The sequence below is a fragment of the Eurosta solidaginis genome, chromosome 2 (assembly GCF_040869045.1).
Source record: "Eurosta solidaginis isolate ZX-2024a chromosome 2, ASM4086904v1, whole genome shotgun sequence".
NCBI lineage: Eukaryota > Metazoa > Arthropoda > Insecta > Diptera > Tephritidae > Eurosta > Eurosta solidaginis.
In genome coordinates this window covers 22,883,523-22,898,980 of record NC_090320.1, presented here as the reverse complement: position 1 = coordinate 22,898,980, position 15,458 = coordinate 22,883,523, and the positions used below count along the sequence as shown (strand labels likewise).

Below are 15,458 nucleotides of genomic sequence, written 5' to 3'. Positions count from 1 at the left end.
AAACTTGCACGAAGTCTGGAAAGAGTTCTGGAATGCCCTAGATAAGAAAGCCCACAGCCATTCAATGCCAAGGTAATTGTTGTTCTAAGACCGCCTTTGACTCCAACCAGCGGTTTACGTTGTACTGACACTAACTTTTTGGTAATACTCGCCATATTAAGTGCGTTCCATCAGGCCAATTCTTATTGTATAATCGTATAACAACAACATGCGTCCACATTTTCAGAGAGCCAAGCATCGCCTAGCCTAATTGTAAGTGTTATAAAGTGCAATACAAAGCAGTAAACTTAGCGATCTTAACACTCACTTTAGCACCTTCTCACAGTAATATTGACGGTAACGAAAATGTGAAAACGGGCAAAGGCCATGACATCGTTAGACATCACAGGAGCTGCAGGAAACAAATACCCTCCAAGGGGCTGCTATATATATAGCTTCTCCGACCCAATTGTCAACCTAACCCAACCTAGAAATAAAGGAAGCCCTTTATTGGGCAGGCGACGATTCTGGAAAATTTCGTAGCTATTCCAAATCGAACGAGGTTTAATCTCGAAAAAATCTTTAAATAATTCCGAATAGTGGTAGGTTATATAGTGATTCCAAATTAATCCCGAAGTGTTAGGTTAGGTTAGGTTGAACTGGCCGGTCCGTGAGGACCTTACATAGGCTGAATAAGTCCGTAGTGTTACCAGAAGTTTGTTTTAACGACCAAACTGAAAAACCCTATCAAAAACCAGGACCTATGTTATAAAATAACTCCGTCCTCTTGGCAAATACTAGAAGATTCATAGGATTTAAGCCACTTGCTGCTTCTAGATCTGACAGCTATATCACTCCTAATAGCTAGAGTCTTAGCCTGGCAAGCGGAGGGCAAGAGCACAGAACGTGCTCGATCGTTTCCTCCTCCAGCCCGCACTTCCTACATCTGCTGTCACTGACCAAGCCTAATTTAAAGGCATGTGACGCCAGAAGGCAGTGTCTAGTCAGAATACCCGTCATGACTGTACAGTCCTCTCTTTTTATGATAGAAGCAACTTTGTTAGTCTAAGGTTGTAAGACCTGCACATAATCTTCGACACTTTACAGCCCCGCGCTTGAACCCACGCTTTTCCTGCTTGGTCGATCATGTGCATCTCTCGCCTTCGCTTAATTTCGCCCAGTCTAATTGGGGCGTATACGGAGCAATCTTCAAGGAATGCGCCCTTTTTAGCTAGTTCATCCGCTTTTTCTTTCCCATCTAATCCCATATGCCCTAGGACCCAATATAGATGTATGCTTCTCCCTGTCCCGATTCACTCTAACACGTATTTAGATGCTGTGCTATGCGAGATTATTGCCTTAATTGCTGCTTGACTGTCAATATAAAAGTTAACACGATTGCAGCTTGGGCTATTTTCTTCCAGGGTGCTCGTAACAGTCCCAAAAACTATACCTAAATTGTCCAACACTGTTCGAAGTAAAATGGGCCTGCAAACTCTCTAGGTTGATCTCGAAAAGATCTCTGTATGATTTTAAAATGGTTCCGGTAATATTTTGACATGGTTGTTGTTGTTATTGTAGTTGTAACCCCGAAAACACTACCAGAAGTCTCATGGCAGTGTTACTGCTATTCTAAACGTAACAGTGTCAAGTAACGGTGAGACTGAAGGTACTCGATCTAACTTTGGCATTGTGGTAATCGTCAGAAGTGTTACGTAGTAACATACTCGTGCAATGTACATCGTACCTACTCGTGCAGAACTCCTATACGTACACACAAAAAAAAATATAGTACTCTCGACATGCGGCGCTGCAATTGTGTATGCTATTTAAACAACAACAAAGTGCCGATGCGCTAGAAACATTTACAACAAAACAAAATGCTCTACACATGTGTCGTTTCAAAAATAGAAAAAATTTAAGTTTTTTTTGAGTAAAAAAATCCGAAAACAACAGCAGTAAAGACAATGGCAAACAACTAAGAGCATAGCTAGCAATTGAACCTGCGGAAACAGCTAAAAAGGACGACTAAAAATATTGCATTGTCAGGAGCGTACATTGTACGTTGGGCCATACTTTTGTCAGCACATCTGCTCACGCTCCCAAATAACTTTGGTAGCTCTCGTTAAGTGTCTAGGTGTCTATAGCTTCTCTTAGGGCCGCAGCGTATGAGTCCACCCAGCTGCTCCGTTTATCAAACCAAAGCGGGTAAGGCTGCAATTGAACATCTACGTTGTACTGACTTCCACTGAAGTTATAGCGATATCTGATTCTTTGGTACTTCTTATCTGCAGTCTAGACGACTAAACGCTAAAGAATAAGTTGTATCTCGTGCAGTTATTTGGACTTGTGTTTATTTGGCCTTATAAACTGCTAACCCAATTTCATTGTCTTTCACTGCTCTTTTTGATGTAAAAACATCTTTACTCACGATATTGGGGTCATACAGAATGTAAGCGTGAGTGTAGTCACTATACTTTAGCGTCATGTGGAAATTTTTACATTTCGTTATCAATGAGTTATTGGTTCATTATCTACAGGTTATCTACGTGTTAAACATTTTTTTATCGACGTTTTATCGTTTTGCTATGGGTGTGATATCGATGAGGTGAAGTCGAGTTTTCGATGTGTTATCAATTGCTATAAATTTGCTATCGAAAATAAAGGTTATCGATGAACTATCGGCGGAGGCAATTTGTTATTAGCGTTTTACCGATTTGTCAACGAAAAGTTAAAGATTTGTTATTGAAAAGTTATAGATTTTTTCATCGAAAAATGATTGATATGTTATCGGTTTTTTTTGTCGGAAAGTTTTCAGAGAGGTACCAATTTGTTATCGGTTTGTTATAAAACTCTAGTTAAATTAGTTCGACATTAGTCATAAAAACTCTGCTTTTCAACAAAACTAAATATAAAGTAAAATAATGTCCATTTATAGTATGCACACTCCAGTATTTCCCTTAACTTCGGATGTGTTATTGGTACATGTTTGGTCTTTTTAGGAATAGATCAACATTAGACATAAAAACTTTGCTTTTGAACAACAAAATTAAAATAAAAAGGTGTATAATGCCATTTTGTACTCAGGACACTCCACTGTTCTCCTTAACCTCAATATGTGGGTGGTACAGATTCCGAACTAGTTCGATACCAGTTAAAAAAATCTAGTTAACATCAAAATTGAACAAAAAAAATTTATGTTTTTTCATGCTCTAAACACTACATTACTTCGGATATAGAGGTGGTATATATTTCATCTCTTTTGGCTTAGTTCGATACTAGTTAGAAAAACTGTAGTTGTTGACATCAGAAGCTAACTTTAATGATTTTTCGTACTTTCGTTCTATAATGCCTTTGATCATCTTCGGACTAGTCCGACATTAGTCATATGTAAAAGCTCTGATTTTCAACACAAAATTAATACCAAAAGCTCTATACTTACTTAATGCCTTGTCATACTCTGCACCCTCCTATATTCCTCATTACTACAGATGTGTGGGCGGCAAAAATTGTATCCTTTTCGGACTAATTCGATACCACTTACAAACATTCTAGTAGTAAACATCAAAATTGAGGCAAAAGATCTGTAATATTTTTCGTGCTCTGGACACTCCAGGTACGAGTTGAATCTTTTTCGGACTAGTTCTATACTAGTAACAAACATTAGTAGATATCAAAATTAAAATAAAAAGTTCTTTCATGTTTCCGTACCCTAGAAATTTCAGTATTCCTCATTACAAATAACTAGTAAGTTGCAGATACGCAGCTACGCCAAATTTGATCTTTTTCGGAATAGTTCCTAACAAGTCAAAAAATGTTCATTCCTCAACTAGCATTTTTTAGCCCCCCGTTTTACTTTACTGCATTGTTGTTTATGAACTGAGCTTTTGAAAGTTATACAAATAGGGTTGTACTTTCCTGCTGAGGCAGCATAAACACAGAATACTCGAAAACTTTATTATGTTTTGAATAGGTACGCACACACTTTGAGGGCAAACTTTAAAAGCGAAATGGATTCAGCTTTGTTTTAGGGCAATTTTGGGTAGTGTTTGCTTCTGTGTGCTAACACATGTGTGTGCGCTGGTTACTAAGGGTTGGGAATATGAATGTATGTATGTACGAGTCAGGGGTTGTGAGCAAAGTTCATTGCCCCAGTGATTTGCAGCTGTTCGCCGGTGGGCAGCTGACCAGCAAGTTTAATTGGTTAGATAATATTTGTTGTTGTCGCGAAAGATGACAGAGAATTTAACATTTTATGAAAAATTGCAGATTAGAAAAAATTTCTATAAAAAAAAATATTCAATAATTTATACATGGGCCACCATGACGTTTATAAAAAGCCCTCGGCGGGTTAGGGGGCTTAGAATATACCCGCAGCAGGTATGCGTGTCGTAGGAGGCGGCTAAAATACCCAACTGATGCAAGGGGTTCCGCTTCATCCCTTCAAGGTGATGCCAGCGCAATTTATAGCTTACCCAAACCAATTGTCAACCTCACCTAGCCGTGGCGAACCGTATTTCTTTAATAGCAGAGCCTACGGCGCCCCAAGTGTCTCGTGGAGCTAGGGGATGTGGGGCGGGATGGCCTAGAAGGTACAATGTGGTGATATAAAATCATTCCCGAAATGGTCGGGCTTGCGCCTCAATGGTGCTTGTTACCGGAACGTTTATGAGAGAGATGAATGTTGCACACCAAAAAGAAAAATTGTAAAATTTAAGTTAATAGGAAGCTAACTCAAAAATCTGAAATTTCGATGTTATGAGTACCTATGGGCTTACCAATTCAATACCTCTACTCGATTTACTAATCGCTCCACTAATCAGCGATACAAGGCTTTGTATTTATGACGAAGGCAGCCATTTTTTGCGGTTTCTGAACATTGCGATTTTGAGAGTTGGTCGTTGGTTTGATCTATATGTGCGATATATTATAACACTTTTTCGCTTATTTCAAATTCATTTAGACAAAACTAGCAGGCCCAGAAAACTTTGCTCTGCCATACATCTGGTTTATCTGCATAAGTATAAATAGTATTTTACATCCTATTCTCCCGTTTTCCTTTAATCCTCATTCTCTCCCTTTCGTTCCTCCCTCTCTCTTTAACTCTCTATATCTCTGTCTCCCTTACTCTCCCTTTCCGTATTTTGCTTTAGCTAAACTTTCCCAAGTGGAGACGCTGCTCGTCAGTGTTTGTCAAGCACTCCGAGTGTATTTCTGCCACGAAAAGCTCTCAGTGAAAACTCATATGCAGATGCCGTTCGGAGTCGGCATAAAACAATCTAGGCATTTATGATTGGAACGAAAGAGATAGATTAATAGGAACACATTGGCTAGCTGGTCTTATTCGCCATTTGATCTAGTAGAACAATATTACATTGTAGCAGGTAGACTGCTTTCGCTGAACGTGTGTTTTAATGTTTGGTTCACAGCGAACACACACACATAAACTGTTTTTGCACCATTTGCGCTAATTCAAATTCTTTTTTTTTTTTTCAAATTTCACTATAATCAAATAACTATAAAAACTAAAACACAAATTGAAGCATAAGTTCATCTCTGACTCGTCAAAGTAAAAATTGCAACAAAAAATAGAATTTGTACATTCCAACTTTCGAAATAACCGTACGACCATGCTTTTCATTCCCAACTCTATGCTTGCGTGTATCCATTGTGTCGGTTACATCCAACAACTCACTTACAGGCAACATCACAAAGAACACCCATAACCCGGTGAATTCTTTACAAGTTCAACTCATTGTTCTTGTATAGGACTTACGCCTGAAAAATGACGCATAGACCACGACAAGCTGGTAGGCAAACTCTTTTGTTTAACAAGAGATTAGAAAAAGATTTACGATTATTTGGAATGCATAAGGCATGTAGAAATAAATGTACTTGAAAGGCATGAAAGAAATTTACAAGCAAGTACAACTTAATGCGAATACCAATGAGTGTAAGATGCTAAGAGTGTTGTTAACGCAAAACAATGACGTAATTTCAGTGCGACCTTTTTTTGAATTGATGATATGGTTAGAAAGCGGATTATTTTATTTGGTTCTTTTATGAGGGTCAAATATGTATATATTCGATGGTTTGTTTAACGTTTTACTTTAAAGAAGGCTGCCTGAAGTTAAGTATATAACAGCATCTACAAGCGATAAAATTCAAGATCGAATTTAGTCGAAAGCAAGTTACTAATATCGGCGCTTTCTACATAATTAGATTTTGGCTTTATCAAAGTAGGTCAGTCCGATAACTCACAGAAATGTTTGGAAATAAAACTGCTTAAATAAAAAAACAAAAAAAAAATAAAATAAGGCAAGATAACCTCCGAAGAGAATTGAGGCCTAGCTTCTCTTCCAATTTACGTCGTGCTCCTCTCATTTTATTCCTACAAAGTAGCGGGACGGGACCTACTTGTTTTATGCCGACTCCGAGCGGCATCTGCAAGTTAGATGAGTTTTCACTGAGAGCTTTCCATAGCAGAAATACACTCGGAGTGTTTGCCAAATACTGCCGAGAGGCGACCCCGCTTAGAACATTTTTCTTCTAATTGAAAAAACTTGTTTCTAAAATTTTGATATTGCTTTGCGCGGGGCGGGAATCCATGATCTTTGGTGTGGATGGCGGAGCGCGCTCCCATCTCACCACGACGGCCGCCTAATAAAACTCCTTACGTCCATATAATAAAGTCTTCTGAAGACAAAATGCAGAGCAATAAAAACTAATCAGTTCACAAGGTGTTTGGTGTTTTCAGCTTAATATGTTTAAGATAAAGTTGTAATACTGTCGAAAGTCGCGTTCTCTAGTAAGCATCGTTGGAAACATAACAGATTAAAAATCGCTTAACAAGATGACCCAGCATATAAATGTTATCATTGGGTGTGGGAATGATATAGAAGAGATATTGAATGCAACCCGCTATCGGTAAGTCAGGGGCTTAGAATATTCCCGAGGTTGAAAACCTTGTCGATAAATAATCTATAACTTTTCATAAAAAAAACGATACATTTTTGATAGCACATCGTTAACGTTGCGATAGCAAATTGAGTACACGACGATAACAAATATATAAAACTGTGATAACAAATAGATAACTTTAAATTAAAATTTCGATAAATATTCGATAGTAAATTTTACGATAACAAACTGACAACTCTTTGATAAAAAATCGTTAACTCATTGACAATCTTTGTTATCGATGGCAAATATATAACAATTCGATAACAACTTACATAACTTACTTATACGTCGTCGATAACAACCCGAAAACTCGTCGATAGCACTTCGATAACAAATTGATAACACGCCATGCTGTGCCCCATGTTGCTGTCTGATGTCACTCATGCTTATATTTTGTATTCCTCTCTGAAACCTACCAATCCCACGCATTACGCCTACACTTACCCTACGCTTACACTCTGTATTACCCCATACCATGATCATTGACTTCCCTGGTATACGACTAATACATGCAGTTAGCATACATGCAATGCTGTTGCCTAACTTTCCCCTCTGCTCCTCAATTTGCTGCGAGCACTTAATCATACAAACACTTTTCCTTGTGTGTTAGCTATTCAACAAATGGATTTCGTAGCATTTTACAATTGCAACGCTGCGATTTGTATTCGTATTATTAGTGCGTCAGCTGCTGTGACTGCGAACAAGTTGAAAAACAAGAAAAAGAATACAAGTTAAAAGAACAAGAAGAAGAGTTATAAAAAATAATTTTAGCAAGCAATAGTTACTTTCCGGCAATTTTGTTAACGTGCCACTGTAAAACTGCGCCAGTAAGATAGGGAAGCGGTGAGTGGATAGGCAAGGGTATATACGTAGTAGGTAGGGGTTAGCGGATGAACTCTCAAGGGTTGATTGTGCAAGTAGAAAGTTGGTTTCATTAAATTTAATTGCATGTTGCATTTGTGCGCGCGTTATAAACTAACTTTCTTCTTGACCAACTGCAGTAACAGCAAAAAGCCTCGAGTACTTGTAGAACAAATAAGTTATTTGTTGTTGTTGCCGGAGTTGTTCTTCTTATTGCTGCTACCACATTTGTTGTCTTTGACTATAAAGCGTTGGCATTATTTTTGTTATTTGCTGGTGGCAAACAATCAGCAGGTGCAGGTGCTAGCAGTAAAGTGCTGCGGTTTTTATTAGTTGCACAAGTTATTTGCAAGTTGCATGTTGCAAGTTGCAAGTATTTCAAGTTGAAAGTTGCTATGAGCTTATGGCAAGGTGCACGGATGCAAAAAATTATGTTAATTTTCTTCAAGTTAAAGTTGACGAATTTGATTTTCGCAATTTGTTTGTAATGTTGTTCTAGGCTAGATTTGAAATTCCAAATCAAAACTAATTAGTTGTAGAAGGTAAAAAAGTAGTAGAAGGAAAAAAAAACAGAAAAATAAAGAAATTAATAAATATTTTATTTTTTAAATTTAAAGAAGGCAAAACCAGGACGAATTAGCCGACAGCTGTTCTCTCGGGAGTGGGATTCGTATCCGAACTCCTGCGATGTTCGACCTGTGGACAGACGGAGTCTATAAAAGCCACGTCTTGTTGTTGTACAACTCTTTTCCTATTATGTTCTAACATTCTTTCACATATTTTTCCTTTGCTACAGGAAATATCTGAACAAAAGCTAGGCATTGTTGTTGGCAGGTTCTTTATGAACAGGTTTTTACATTATGTTATTTGTCGATGCCTAATAACTAACTGTTGTTGTTAAGCGGGCTTAGGTTGAGTCCCACTACCAAGATTTACTGGGTAATTTTAGTTGGTGAGAGAAAGAGTGTTCAATTTTCTCTGCTCCAACAGTCTGCCAAAATAACCTATCCCAAAAATCTAACTCCCATCCCAAAAATCTAACTCCCATCCTCCTTATGAATGCAGCATATCTGGCACACACAAACTTCACCCCATCAGTGTAATATCATCTTGTTCAAATAAGACAACCATAAGAGCCTAGAGTTGTGTAGTCCACAAAAGAACACGCTTAGTTTAATGACACAGTTCACAAGAAAACGCGCCTCACTTTAGAACAAATTCCGTCGGGGTATTGTAATATGCTAAGTTCTGAATATTCCAGAATGAACCCCGACATTGGCAATATATATACCAACATAACTCAAACCATCTTTTCGTTTGTAATGTAGAACCAACGTTTCTAATACCAATGTGTCTGGTCAAAATCTATTGAAACTTCAACATTCCTTGAAGGTCCGTTGGGGAATATTGATGACAAGTTGTGAGTAAACGCACGCACTGGATGGAGTGAAGCACTGCTATTAGAAGAAGGGAACACTGCTCATTGAATACGCAAATCGAAGCGATGTTCATTTCACTGTAATTCTGATGGTAGGTAATTTCCTGCTAAACTCCCCTATCAGCATGATAGTATTGGTTTTCGTATGCAAAAACAAAAATGAGATTGAAATATTGAACGTTGGGAGCAACCTAGCGCTCTTTTGAAAAATGAACTTGTTTGTTGTATTCATGAACTCAACAATAACAAAAAATGTGTCCATAAACATCGCAACTCGACTAGTTCACCGTTTTAGCCTTAAGCTTTAACTCAAGAACTCTTGATTTTTTACTTTTAACCATAAGCTTTTAGATTTGAGCTTTTATCTTTGCGTTGTGAGCTTTGAGCTTCGACCTTGTGTTGCCCTAACTATTCTGAGCAGGGAGAAACAAATTCTAAAAAAAATCACGCTGTTTGCCGGGCTATAGTATCTAGCAACAGTCTGTGCTCACATAGACCTTCAGAGTGGAGGCCACGTATGGTTAATTTGTAGGGTTTGCGCCATCTCATAGAAGAACTCGAACCCAGTGAAGTTTCATTTGGATTCGCAGTCTCCTGCATCCAGCCTGACGCTATCGTGCTTTGTTCGATGTTTAGTTCAAACCATTTTGTTTGACCTATGAAACTGTTTATGTCTTTTATATGACACGTGAGAACCTCGCATAGACTTAATGAGTCCATCGTATTCCCAGCTGTAATGAAATGAAGCTAAAAATATTTCATTCAGCAGAGACATAGATATTCGACATTATAATTTCTAATTAACTAAAAATATGACTACTGTATTTTTAATTTGATAAAGTGGACTCTTCTTTCAGCTCTGCTAATTCTTCCGGTTGACTGTACATGTTCGATCATTACACTTTTAAGCCTAAAATAAATTTTGGCCACAGCTTAGTCTCCTGTAACCATTTTGAGGTGCATTTGTATGCTGATTTGTTATAAATGAAACCACAAGCTCAGAGTTATTTTGTACGTGTGTTTGTAGCTTCAGCTGGTGCGTAGACCTTAGCATTTTAAGTAGCCAAATAGCTAAAGAAGTAGATAGACAGCAACAATAAACTAGATTAACTAAGAACTTATTTTGATCAAAATTCGAAACAAGCCAATTAAAGTATCTTACTGTACAAAACATAGAAAAAACTTAGTTTTTTTATCGGTGGGGTAACTTAACTTGTGGCACAAGCTAAGGTACTTCTACCTCCGGCGTGTATAAGGCTGATTTTGAGATTTATGTATATGGGGTATTCCATCCCATTTCGACCAATTTTGAACCCGACCCCTTTAGAATTGACTGAAAGTTTTTCTTCTTTTTTCGCAATAGATGTGCCTTGTGTTTAGGGGTTAAATTTGGCGCATTGCATTACTTCGCCCTTAGCGTTTAATGTATATGGGGTATTCCATCCCATTTCGACCAATTTTGAACCCGACCCCTTTAGAATTGGCTGAAAGTTTTTCTTCTTTTTCTAGCTTACCAAAGACGTTTTTCAGAATTTTTTCAAATTTTTTCATCGAACTCAAAAAAAGTTATGAATTTTTAAAAAAACACCGTTTTTGTTTTCAAAATGCTATAACTTTTTCAAAAATTGACCGTTTGGGATCTTTTTTTTTTTTTTTAATTTGTTTTTAAATGCACTTTTCGGAAAAAATACAAAAAAATTTTTAAAGTTTTTTTTTTAATTTTTGAGTTTTTCGAGATTTTTCGAATTTCGCCATTTTTTTTCTCATAAAAAACTTCAATCAATTCTGCAGTCATCCCCACTAATCCCGGAGTGGGCCGATTTTTTTATATTTGTTTTTATTTAATTGAAAAAAAAAAAAAATTTCAAAAATAATAATTTTTTTTTATCAATTTTATTTATATAACAAAAAAATGTAAGAAACTGATTTTTAAGTATTCTTTTCTTTATATATTATGGTAATCTACATGTTTACTTACATGTTTACTGCCTCAGTCATTAATCCTGGTTATTTTAATCGTAGATTTATTTTAGAAAAATTTTTTTTTTTCAATTAAATAAAAAAAATATAAAAAAATAAGCCCACTCCGGGATTAGTGGGGATGATTGCAAAATTGATTGAAGTTTTTTATGAAACAAAAAATGGCGAAATTCGAAAAATCTGGAAAAACTGAAAAATTAAAAAAAAAACTTTAAAATTTTTTTGTATTTTTTCCGAAAAGTACATTTAAAAACAAATTTAAAAAAAAAAATGATCCCAAACGGTCAATTTTTGAAAAGGTTATAGCATTTTGAAAACAAAAACGGGTGTTTTTTTAAAAATTCATAACTTTTTTTGAGTTCGATGAAAAAATTTGAAAAAATTCTGAAAAACGTCTTTCGTAAGCTAGAAAAAGAAGAAAAACTTTCAGCCAATTCTAAAGGGGTCGGGTTCAAAATTGGTCGAAATGGGATGGAATACCCCATATACATTAAACGCTAAGGGCGAAGTAATGCAAAGCGCCAAATTTAACCCCTAAACACAAGGCACATCTATTGCGATCCAAACACATATATACCATGCTACCGTCGTTTTCAGAACTTGAGTAACGTCAGTAGCCTGAGTACATTTTTATTCGAATCTTGCTCCTTGAAAATTTCGACTCGACAGTAGTTGGTATGAATAAGAAAAGCCATTGGGCTTAAGATCGTTACTCGATTACCAGCTTCGTCCTCTCAAAAATTCCTACATCAACATATATTCAAGACGTTTATTGCTAAGATAGGGCATTCATAAAACAAATTGTAGGGGTTTCTTAGAGCAAACTAACTTTTTTAATTTTTCACTATTAGTGAGACTTAATTTTTAACTGACTTCAGAAAGAGCATGTTAATCCAGATTAACGCGTTATCTGTCTAGACTGTAACAGATACACATATCTCTGCATACATATATACATACACACATACTTATATTCTTATAATATAGGCTCAATTGTAACGAAATGAACGTTATATTCCGATAATATAATACGCAACCGCATCTCTCTTATTTATGCTGCTTACGGTCTTTGGTGAATGGGAATGCACTCTTACATACAAACATAGTTATGCAAAGTTACAATATATATAGACATTTGATTGGATGCGGTTGAGTTGTCATATGCGGCACAAAATGTTGCAAGTATATGATTGCATTGCATTCGAATTTAACCGCAAAAATAAATATTAAAATTCAAATCCAATTCCCATTGAGTGATGAATGTGGTGAAGGGAGCTTGAGGTAAAATTGTGGATTTTTTTGCACCAACTCAATGAAGCCATACAAATGATGTCACTTCACTATTGTGGCATCAATAAGTAATATATATTTTTATTTTCCCATGAGATGCGCATTCATAGTGTATTTTGAGCCAGTCAAAGTGCTAACTTGGAAATTTTTCTAACTGGAATTGAACTTTAAGTACTTATGACGATCGAGGTCAACTGGCGTGATTACCACGATTACTATCTCTTTTATCATGTTTATACTAGAGATAAATAAGTTAGGACAACAACTGTTACGACGGAGCAGGGCTAGCATCTGCCACAGAATATGCAACAAAGAAAATGAGCACCAACGCAAGTCGAGCTATTAAGTGTCTCTTATAGAACTTCTGCTCGACTCTGAATTTGATACGCCACCTCACAAATGGCGCCCGAGTAAGTTATCAAACATCGTAAGTTTGAGTTCTGATCACCCAGCTAAAGACAACTTTGCACCAAAAAGCGTGTGAGTGTGTGTCTAAAACAAATAACATAAACAAGGTTATGTGTTTCCATTAGTAAAGAATCTGCGTTCTGTGAGTGCTATACCAAGTTTTGAAAATGTCCACGTCACAAGTGGCCTCCGAGCAGTTCGCTTACGCAAACGATTATGAAACAGCAAAAACAAGCACGAACACTATTGAATTCAGGGCACATCAAACTTAGAGAGTTTCCATTATTCATTGATGTGCAACCTCTGCTCGACTCTAGATTCGCTAAGTGATAGCTTAGGCTTTGAAAATGCCCACCCGACAAGTGGCGTCCGAGCAATGCTAGTTTTAGAAAGCCACTATGCAACATCAAAAACTAGAATCAAGCATCCCACCTAGCTAAATACAGCTCTACATCACGGTGTGCGAGGGTGTGCCTCTTTACATCTTAATCCACGCTCTGGCGTTGATCATGCTGAAACTGGGCTCCCAGCCAGCGCTATCTGGTGACATTTAACGCCTGGAAATTGCAGATTAGGTGATCAAAAGCTTCCTCCTCTTCGCCAACTTTACAGGATCGACGATAGGACACTCCTAACCCTTCTGCAGGCCAATCAAGGCGTCAGCGTCACTTAGTGGTCCTAAAAGTGTATCCCTACTTAGGTGTAAACGTGAATGGATCTCTTATTTTTGACAGGTTTGCTTAGATTTCACATACTTGGGTTTGCAGTCAGGCAAAATCTGGTTGTCGTTCGTGCCTAGCAAATTCATATTGTAACGAATTTACTGCAATTCCGCTTATTTCAAATCTTCTACTAAGGTTCGAATCACTAAACTGTTGAATAAATAACTCCACTTTTCAATAATGCAAAATGGCCTTTATTAAAGTACAATAACACTACTATTGCCCGACAGATAGCGTACTTAATTCAAAGTTATCTAGCGCCTCAACTGTTTCGGCCTTTTATACTCTTTGATTTCCTCGTTGCATCTTCTAGGCGCTTCTGTTCTAGAATCTACTAGTTGGTTATCTGCTATAATTATAACTACAGATGTACGTGTATAGCTCTCATATGAGCGAGTGTTTGTGAGCGACACTTCTACAATTATAATTGCATATCCCAGATAAGATATCTGCATATGTTTGTGCGTTGCTTCTCCGCTGCGTATACGTACATATGTGTAAACATAATGATTGATTCGTTTATGTAGATACATAATGATTGATTTATGGAAGTGCATACAAGGCGCTGCTTAGCATCGGCTTAGAGATGGCAGTACCCCTTAGTGTTGCTAATATTCGTAACAATATGCAATACAGTTTCCCTACATATACAATGTCTGGTGCAATGGTTCTGTTGGGCCATCTCTTGAAGAGGTCAGCGATAGATCAGTGTTAGTTCAGAATTGAATGAGCAAGAGCCAGGGAATATGATTGTGCTTGGCTGACGCTAAAATTAAAAGTTCTTTGCCGAAAGTGTCTTATCCTATTCTAACTGCAGTTTTTACGAAAGCTGATACTTCTGCCTGTAAGACACTACAGTGATTAGGTAGTCCGAAAGAAAGTCGAAAGTTAACTATCGGTGTATATCACAATGCTACCGTGAACAGCGAAGCACACGTCCGCCTCCTTTCAATCATCCCTGTTGGGAATGTTTAAAATAAAGTTGCTGTTCGCAACTATTGTGTACGCACAGCAGTATGTGCATCGAGGAAGCAAACTATAATTGTTAAGTATGCTGGAGTGTCCTAAGGTTCTAGATGTCCAGCTAGACGACCTCCTAAACGCAGGGCTAACGCTGCCGACGCTCTGTGTCCTTCTAGTTTTAAAGGTATAATATAAAGATTGTTCTGAAGAGCTTTGCTTGGCGTTATTTTTAGCGCAACACTTATCCTGATCGTACTAGGTCTGTAAAAAAATTTAGAACGCTTTGCGGTATGAATTCATCTTATGCATGTATTGGGTGTTAGTCGCCATTTTCCCCAATAGCGTGTATAATGCAATGTATGCTTTCTTTCGACGCTCTATGACGTTCTCCTTCCAGTTCAGCCTTTCATCTAGAAGTACGCAAAGGAAAGGAAGGTTGCTATCAATAGTGATAGACAGAAAATTGTTGATAATCATCTCCAGGATCTTGATTACGAAGGACGAAAGACTAAGCAGTCTGTAGTTCCTTGGCTCGTAATGAGAGGCATTCCCAAACTTAGGAATGAAAATGGCTTCACGACGGCAATAAAAAAGCTTAAGACTGCTCACTAAGCATTAGTCAGCTCTTTCGTCAAACAACCACCCAGCCAATTTAACTTCGCAAATACTTAACCTTCATTGCTTTCCTTTCAACTGCTCTCTTTATACATTTTACTTTGTAATCATTATCCCACTAAAGTACTAATGATAAATGTTTGATATTTTCATTATCATGAGCTTATCCATTCCGTATACCCAAACGTAATTCAGTGCTTAATGCGCAAAAATCAACAACAACACAAAATTCAACATAA

The 15,458-nt window shown here is 37.2% G+C and overlaps 1 protein-coding gene across 1 annotated transcript in view; it reads left to right on the top strand.

Annotated features, from left to right (window-relative positions):
• The window catches only part of Sema1a (semaphorin 1a), a 678,660-nt gene that overhangs the window by 350,748 nt on the left and 312,454 nt on the right, over nt 1–15,458 (top strand). The gene's annotated exons all lie outside the window — the stretch shown is intronic.